The sequence below is a fragment of the Acomys russatus genome, chromosome 22 (assembly GCF_903995435.1).
Source record: "Acomys russatus chromosome 22, mAcoRus1.1, whole genome shotgun sequence".
NCBI classification, from domain to species: Eukaryota; Metazoa; Chordata; class Mammalia; order Rodentia; family Muridae; genus Acomys; species Acomys russatus.
The window spans coordinates 9377294-9386623 of NC_067158.1; the positions used below are offsets into that span (position 1 = coordinate 9377294).

Genomic DNA, 9330 nt, shown 5'->3' on the forward strand with positions numbered 1-9330 from the left:
CACAGTGCCAGGATGCCAGCCATAAAGAAAGTGAACTCACCAGTAGCTATACACCGCTATGGGCAATTGTGAGCCAGCTCACTTGAGTAGCCCTCAGGTAGCTGTCACTATGAGTGTCTAAAGGTGTCCCTCCAGGGACACAAATATTTCTCTGTACCATTCTAGCAGGTACCATCTCAGAGTCAACAACAAAGTTGGTACCCTGCCCCCTCACACAAAAAGCCGCAGCACGCAACCATCGCTGTGCCACACAACGGCATCAAACATTTCTGAACAGGTCAAATTCCAACTGATCATCAGCTCAGAGGCTGGCCTGGTCCCACCAGTCCCAGCTGTGGCGCATGCATCTTGGTATGCTAATTGTATAGAGCCCACTGTGCTTGAGGAGGAATGCTGTTTGTATATGGAACTATTACCAAAAAGCAGAGATGCAGCAGGCCTTCCTGGAGTTCTTCCGCTTCACTCATCTGTCCGCCATCTTGAGGGACGTCAGATGGCCACCCTACCTCTACATCCTAAAGTCCTATTGGTAGAGACACTTTAGAGCATATGAAACACGTGTGAGCCAACCCCTAGGAACTGCTAATTGGTCCAGAAGTGGGGTTTGCCCAGGCACCTGCAATCACCTTTTTCCTTCTTGTATAAGCTAGTTGGGTTGTATAATAAAGTTTAATTGCTAAGAAACAGAGTCAACATTTATGGGACCTTCCTTTTATGCAGAGGGTCTGGGGACATGTTGGCCCATGGGTTAAATGAGTTAGAAGCTGTCCGCAAGCTCACAAATTAAAATGCAGCCACCTTGATCACATTGGGTGGGGAGGATCTATAGGACAGTAAATTCAAGTTGAAAATAACATCATTGGCCCCATCTGAAAAACATATTTGTATGCTCCTGAAGCGAACCGGTCCCAGACTTTATACTCAGGAGCCTGAAGCTCAGTGGCAGTCACTAGCCTGAGGTCCAGCAGTGAGCGATGACATAGTGGCATAGCCAAGTAAAACTTGAGCTTCCACGGTAAGTCTCTAGCCCAGTTAGATTTTCCATCCAGGCCTGTACATTCCTCCTTGTTCCTTCCTTTATCTCTGGCAAACATTCCTGCCAACCCACACACTGGCTGGTGAGGGGATTCCTCGGGGGTCTGTGGTATGAGCCTCCAGAACTCTGCCAGCTGCATTGGGGGGTGGCTGGCAAGGTGTCCTCAGTGCTCTGCCCCCACCACACACACACACACACACACACACACACACACACACACACACACACACACTCTGACAGATGTTCTTCCTCCCTTGCACTGCACAGCTCCAGCCTGGCTTTGACTCTGGCTCTCCTTCCTGGCCCAGACTAGTGCCACCCTCTGCCACTTACACGGTGGTATTTAAGGCAGACAGTCTCAACACAGACTGTTCAACGGGAGCAAGGGAGACTTGTTGGAGCTGGGAGGTGTCTCAGAAACTCTCCCATCAACCCCTGCTGTTCAGTCTTCACCAGAGACACAAAGGGGTAGCTGACGGGCCACCCACCTGGGGGGACATCATTGGATCAGGATCCATCTCAGTGGCTGGGCTGAGAGCTTGGCAGGAGACGGAACAATCAAGAACCTTTATCTCCTGCAGGCAAAGGCCATCCTGTTTGCTGGCAATAGAGCTCTGAAGAGGAGGGGTTGAGGGGCAGGACCCAGACATCCTTTCAAACACGCCATGAGGGCCACTTCCTCCTGCCTTCAGCTTGGCGCAGCGAGCAGCCAGCTTTCTTGGCAGTTGGGTGGGCGCTGCCGCCTTGGGTGGCACTGGGTGGATCCACAGTCTCCGGAGCCCTCTTGGCTCTCTCTAGCCCTCAACTTCCTCATCTTTCCTGGTACGTTGGAGGGGATGGGTGGTGCGGGCCACAACACTGGGTTCCTGGCTAGGCGGTGATGCCTGGCCTGTGGGCTTCCACCTGGCACCTTTCGCTTCTCAAACCATGCCCTGGCTGTCACCACTCTGATCTGCAGTCCTCTATGAGTTGTTTTGGGACCTGCAGCAGCCTTAACCCTGGGGATTCCACCATCAATCTTTTGGCCCTCCAATAGTTCTTGGCCACTTCTGCTTTGCAGCCACAGCTGTCTGGGAGGGTAAACAGGGCCCCCTTGAGGTTAGGGATCCTGTCTTGTTTCTTCAAACAGCAGGATGTCCTGCTGGCTACTGATTGGTGTACGTGAGAGAAACTGACATAAATCTCCTCAAAGGATAGGTCCCACTGAGGACCTGTTTAGACTCTATCCTGAGCGGTTTGCGGAGGCGCAGTCAAGTCCCTGCCTCTGGTGGTTGAGGGGCTGCAGGGCAGAACTGCATGGCCGTCAGATGTCCCTCACAGGCTGAACACCTAGCCAACAGTTATCTGAGGGGGCTTGAAGATGCTCATTCCATAGGGAGAAGCTACCAGAAGCACATGCAGATTTTAAAAGCAGTCTGTGATTCTTTCCAGTAGAGGCCCTGCAATATCTGTGTCCTTGTCTGTTTGCCTTCAGTTTTCTTTTTTTTTTTTTAAAGATTTATTTGGTGCTCGCTTCGGCAGCACATATACTAAAATTGGAACGATACAGAGAAGATTAGCATGGCCCCTGCGCAAGGATGACACGCAAATTCGTGAAGCGTTCCATATTTTTATAGTAAAAATGGCCATCCTACCAAAAGCAATCTACAGATTCAATGCAATCCCTATCAAAATACCTACACAATTTTTTAAAGACATTGAAAGTTCAATTCTGAACTTCATATGGAAAAACAAAAAACCCAGAATAGCTAAAACAATCTTGTACAATAAAAGGTGCTCCGGAGGAATCTCCATATCTGATCTCAAACTGTACTATAAAGCAATAGTCATTAAAACAGCATGGTACTGGCACAGCAACAGGCTGGTTGATCAGTGGAATCAAATCGAAGACCCAGATATGAATCCACACACATATGGTCACTTGATTTTTGACAAAGAAGCCAAATCCATTCAATGGAAAAAGGATAGCATCTTCAACAAATGGTGCTGGTCTAACTGGAGGTCTATGTGTAAAAAAATGAAACTGGACCCATATTTGTCACCTTGCACAAAACTCAAATCCAAGTGGATTAAAGACCTCAACATAAAACCAGAGACACTAAGCTACTTAGAGGAAAAAGTGGGAAAGAGCCTGGAACATATTGGCACAGGAGACAACTTCCTGAACAGAACACTAACAGCCCAGGCCTTAATGTCAACCATTAATAAATGGGACCTCATGAGGCTGAGAAGCTTCTGTAAGGCAGGAGACACTGTCAAGAGAACAAAGCGACAGCCTACAGACTGGGAAAAAATCTTCACCAACCCTACATCTGACAAAGGTCTAATATCCAAAATATATAAAGAACTCAAGAAATTAACCACCACCAAACCGAATAACCCAATTGAGAAATGGGGCTTGGAACTAAACAGAGAATTCTCAACAGAGGAGTATCAAATGGCTGAGAAACACTTAAAGAAATGCTCAACCTCCTTAGTCATCAGGGAAATGCAAATCAAAACAACTCTGAGATTCCATCTTACACCCATCAGAATGGCTAAGATCAAAAATTCAAGCGACACCACATGCTGGCGAGGATGTGGGGAGAGAGGAACACTCCTTCATTGCTGGTGGGAATGCAAACTAGTACAGCCGCTTTAGAAATCTATCTGGTGCTATCTCAGAAAAATGGGAATAGGGCTTCCTCAAGACCCAGCTATTCCACTCCTTGGAATATACCCAGAAGATGCTCCAGCACACAACAAGAAAATTTGCTCAACCATGTTCATAGCAGCCTTATTCATAATAGCCAGAACATGGAAACAGCCTAAGTGTCCCTCAGTAGAAGAGTGGATAAAGAAACTGTGGTACATATACACTATGGAATACTACTCAGCTATTAAAAACAAGGAATTCCCGAAATTTGTGGATAAATGGATTGAGCTAGAAATGATCATAATGAGTGAGTTAACGAAAGCAGAAAGAATCAAATGGTATATACTCACTTATATCTGCATACTAGCCCAAGGGACATGTCCCACGAAAGCCTTTACTTACCAGGAAACTGGGACAGAGGGGAGGGCATCCTATTGGGACTCTAAATGAGAGACACATGGGAGAATAGCAAAATAAAAGGATACAGAGGGTCCTAGAAATCTACAAGTAGAACAATATGATAGGCTGATTTGGGCCCAGGGGTCCCGCTCAAACTAAGGCACTAGCCAAGGACAATACAGGAGGTAAACTTTAAACCCCTTCCAGATCTAGCCAATGGTCAGAATATTCTCCACAGTTGAGTGGAGAGTGTAATATGACTTTCTCACGTACTCTGGTGCCTCACATTTGACCATGTCCCCTGGAGGGGGAGACCTGGTGGCACTCAGAGGAAGGACAGCAGGTAGCCAAGAAGAGACTTGATACCCTATGAGAACATACAGGGGGAGGTAATCCCCCTCAGGAACAGTCATAGGGGAGGGGAAAATGGGGGGGGGGAGGAATGGAGGATACAAGGGATGGGATAAACATTGAGATGTAACAAGAATAAATTAAAAAAAAAAAAGATTTATTTGTTATGTATACAGTGTTCTGCCTGCATGTATACCTGCATGCCAGAAGAGGGCACCAAATCTTATTATAGATGGTTGTGAGCTACCATGTGGTTGCTGGGAATTGAACTTAGGACCTTTGGAAAAGCAGTCAGTGCTCGTAACCTCTGAGCCATCTCTCCAGCCCTTGCCTTCAGTTTTCATTGGCACGTGCTTATTACAGAGACTCATAGTGTCCGTGAGGGTGTTTTCATACAAATCCACAATCCACCTCCACCATGCCCCCCCCCTCCCTACCCCTTCCTTTCCCTTTCCCACACTGCAGACATTATACACACATGTAATTTAGGGAGCAGCAATTAAAAACACTTGCTGCTTTGCAGAAGGTGGGGAGGCATTGGCTTACACACCCACATGGCAACTCACAACCTGCTATAACTCCAATTCCAGGAGATCTTACACCCTTTTCTGGCCTCCTCAGACACAGGCATACAGGTGGTGCACAGACACAAAATAAAAATAAATCTTTTACAAAATAATATGTTCTTGGCTCCCTTCCTTCCTTCCATTCCTCTCCCCTCCTCCTTTTCACTCTCTCCCCTCACCCCTCTCTCAATTTAGAGACAGCCCAGGCTGGCTTAAGACTCCAGATTAGGGGTTGGAGAGATGGCTCAGAGGTTAAGAGCACAGTCTGCTCTTCCAGAGGTCCTGAGTTCAAGTCCCAGCAACCACATGGTGGCTCACAACCATCTATAGTGAGATCTGGTGCCCTCTTCTGGTGTGCAGGCAAAACACTGTATATGTAATGTATATGTAATAAATAAATAAATCTTTAAAAAAAAAAAAAAAAAGACTCCAGATTAGATTCCTCTCTTGTCCTTCTAAGTGCTGTGATTCTAGGTTCCTACAACCACACCCAACTCAAAATAGTCTTTAAATAATAATACTTGCTCAGAGGTGGGGGGGGGGGCATCTCTAGAACATGCCAGAGCCCTGGGATAGGGGAGGCCCCAGGAAGTCTATGATAGTCACCCTAGCTGAGACTCCTAGCAGTGGGGGGCGGTTATGGAGCCTGAAGCGGCCACCTCCTATAGCCAGGCAGGACTTCCAGTGGAGGGCTAAGGACACCAACCCACCCACAAAACCTTCCACCCAAAATCTGTCCTGCCTGCAAGATGTGCAAGGACATAAAAATGGAGCAAAGATTGAGGGAAGGGCCAAGCAAAGACTGGCCTACCTGAGACCCATGCCATGGGAGAGAACCAGTCCCTGACACTATTGATGTTACTCAGCTCTGCCTGCAGACAGGAGCCCAGCATTACTCCTCTGAGAAGCTTCACCCAGCAGCTGACGGAAACAGATGCAGAGACCCACAGGGCTCGGGGACTCATATGGAAGAGCTGGGGGAATGACTGAAGGAGCTGGAGGGGTCAGGGCCTCCACAAGAAAACCTACAGAGTCAACTAACCTGGGCCCATGGGGGCTCACAGAGACTGAACCACCAACCAAAGAGCATGCATGGACTAGCCCTAGGTCCTTGGCATGTGCAGCTTTGCCTTCATGTGGATCCCCAACAACTGGATCCAGGCCCTCTCTGACTCTGAGGCGTCCCTTTGGGTCCTGTTCCCCTAACTGGGCTTGTCTTGTCGGGCCTCAGTGAGAAAGGATGCTCCTAGTCCTTCAGCGACTTAATGTACCAAGGCAGTTGGCACCCACGGGGAACCTCCCCCTCTGAGGAGAAGGAGAGGGGGAAATGGGAGGGAGGGGGACTGAGGAGAAAAGGGGGGCTGCCATTAAGATGTAAAGTGAAAAATAATAAATAAATAAATAAAAACTTGCAGGAAGACTTTTGGTTTTTGTGGGTTTGTTTGTTTGTTTTTAGGTTTTTCGAGACAGGGTTTCTCTGTCCTGGCTTTCCTGGACTCACTTTTGTAGACCAGGCTGGCCTCGAACTCACAGAGATCCACCTTCCTCTGCCTCCCAAGTGCTGGGATTAAAGGTGTTCGCCACCCCCCACCGCCCCGCCAGCGGTTTGGTTTTTTTGAGACAGCATTCCTCTGTGTAGTCCTGGCTATCCTGGAACTTGTTCTGTAGACGAGGCTGGCCTCGAACTCAGATATCTGCCTGTCTCTGCCTTCTGAGTACTGGCATTAAAGGCAGGCACCACCACCCACTAACAGGAAGACTTAATACATGTCTATCTCTACAATGTGCCCTCTTCACCACAGATAACCTAGAGACAAAGACCTAGTGGCCACATTCAGTGTGGAGCCAGATGTCTCTTGATAGAAGTCTACTTTACAGACAGCAGCCTTGGAGTCACGCTGCTCCAACCCCAAGGACACAATTCTGGTGATGAGTCCAGATCAGACAGAAGAGATCGGGGGCAAGTTACTGGGTCCTTAGTGTCTTCTCCTACGTAGACCTGATTGTGAGAACAGAAGTGAGCCTAGCTTAGAAACAGGGCTTCCTGGACAGTGTTGGGAGGAGGGGACCAGTATGGAGAGGGGGTGCCAATGGGAGCAATGTGGGGAGAGTGGGCCAGTGTGAGGAGGGGGCCAGCGTGGGAGTGTGGGCCAGTGTGGGAGGGTGGGCCAGTGTGGGAATGGTGGAAGAGGGTTTAACAGAGCAAACCAACAGTTATATTTGCTGAGAGACTTGCAAAAACCTCATCTCTACCCAAACAGCCCCACTTAGAAGTGAGTCCTGGGGGGAGTAATCAGAAAGGCCTCCGTGAGCAGTCACAGTAGGATAGTCAGGAGAAAAGCAGCAGCCATGAATCTGCAGCCATCAAAACTCCCCACGGGGGCCTTGATGTGACTCAGGGATAGGGTCCTAATACACACAAGGTCCTATAACCATTTTACAACATGGGGGCTGGAGACACAGCTCGGCAGCTAGGTGGGCACTTGCTCTTGCACAGGACCCAAGTTCAGCTCCCAGCCCTTGTATGGCCACTCACAACCACCTTTAACTTCAGTTCCAAGGGAGCCAACACCCTCTTCTGACCTCTGCCGGCACCAGGCAGTACACATATATAAATGCGGGTAAAACAATAAATAAATAAGTAAATTTGTTTTAAAATTTAAAGAAAAATGAAGTTACAGATCTCAAGATTTCTGAGATGGAGCATTGTGGTAAAGGGGAAAATGATAATGAACAACACTGATGGTGCCCATGCTGTGGAAGTATTACCTGTTTAAGAAAAAGGACAATGTCAAAAAGTCTGAGTGGGGCACCGTGCAGTAAGAGGTGGAGGTGGGAGGACAAGGTTGGAGCAGCATGTGGAGACCAAGCCGACTCAAAATCAAAACCAACCACCGGTCGTAGTGGCGCACGCCTGTAATCCCAGCACTGGAAGGCAGAGGCAGGTGGATCACTGTGAGTTTGTGACCAACCTGGTCTAAAATGCAAGTCCAGGACAGCCAAGGCTACACAGAGAAACCTTGTCTCAACAAACAAACAAACAAACAAAACCAACAACAAAACCCCCAAAGATGAAACTTCTGGTCCCTCTCCACTCCTCACCCACAGAAAAGGGATAAGAAAATATCACTGTACCACTATGAGGGCAGGTGGAAGACTCGCCAGAGAAAAAATGATGCATTAACCCCGGGGACAAGCACTGCCATTCAACCCCACTGCGGGCAGGCACACAGGAGACCAATGTCTGTGATTCAGGAGTGGAGCTGGTCTGGCTTTCTTCACCTGTCACATGGGTGAGCATCATAGGCTGGGAACACAGCTCAGCTGGCAGATCTTGCCCTACATGCACAAAGCCCGGGGCTCTGTCCCCAGCACCACGTGACACTAAGTACAGTGATGCCCACCTGCTACCTCCATACTCAGAAAGGAGGGGCAGTAGAAGGTCAAGGGCTCCTTGGAGTATTGCTCAGTCAAGATCAGATCCCCAGCATCCATAAAAAGGAAAAAATTCCAGCCACACCCCCAGTACACCTGTAATTCTAGCACTGGGGAGGTGGAGACTGAAAAGTTGGTAGGCCCTAGGCTTTCAGGAGAGACTCTCTCAAAAACTAAGGAGAAAAGCGACAGGAGAAAACACCAAAGTCAATCTTTAGCCTATAAACACACACACACACACACACACACACACACATTCACCCACAGTCACCACACATACACACTTATGCACACACACATACACACACACTCTCTCACTCACTAACGCCCGTCCTAGGTATGACCCCCCCACCCCCATGGCACCCCAGAGGTATCTAGCTATCTATCTGCTTCCAGCTCTCTTGAAGGGCCTGTGACAATCTCATTTCATTCAAACCCAAAGAAAGAATTTGCTCCTCTTCCTGCCCATGTCTCCCCGACTCTCCCACTCTGCTCATGTACAGGCCCCTGCTGGACATGCTCAGGGTCCCCAGAAACCAGGCTGGCTCTGTGATCTTCTGGCTTGCCTTAAGGATAGAGGATGGCAACGCGAGGCTCAGAGACTTTCCATCTATAAAATGGAGACAGTAAATGCAAATATTCGAGGTTGAAGAAGGGACTGGGAAAGCAGCAGGCGACACACCATGGACCATGTCAATGTGCCAGCCATGCTCCGCGGAGGCCATCCATCCCGGGATGACAGGCTTGCATCATCCGGTCTGCACTGGTATCTTCCTGGATTTCCCATTCAATCTCCACTACTCCGTAGGCCCGGAACTACTAGTACCCTACCTAACCCTCCTCCTACCCTCTACCCCTGAGTAGCACATCTTCTGCCTGTGCCTAGCCTTCTTACCCTGCCTGTACAA

The 9330-nt window shown here is 48.7% G+C and overlaps 1 non-coding gene across 1 annotated transcript; it reads left to right on the top strand.

The window, feature by feature from the left end:
• Positions 1 to 2541: 2541 nt before the first annotated feature.
• Positions 2542 to 2648, top strand: LOC127206061 (U6 spliceosomal RNA). Its single transcript, XR_007832749.1, has one exon. It is a non-coding gene; the product is annotated as a U6 spliceosomal RNA (small nuclear RNA).
• Positions 2649 to 9330: the final 6682 nt, after the last annotated feature.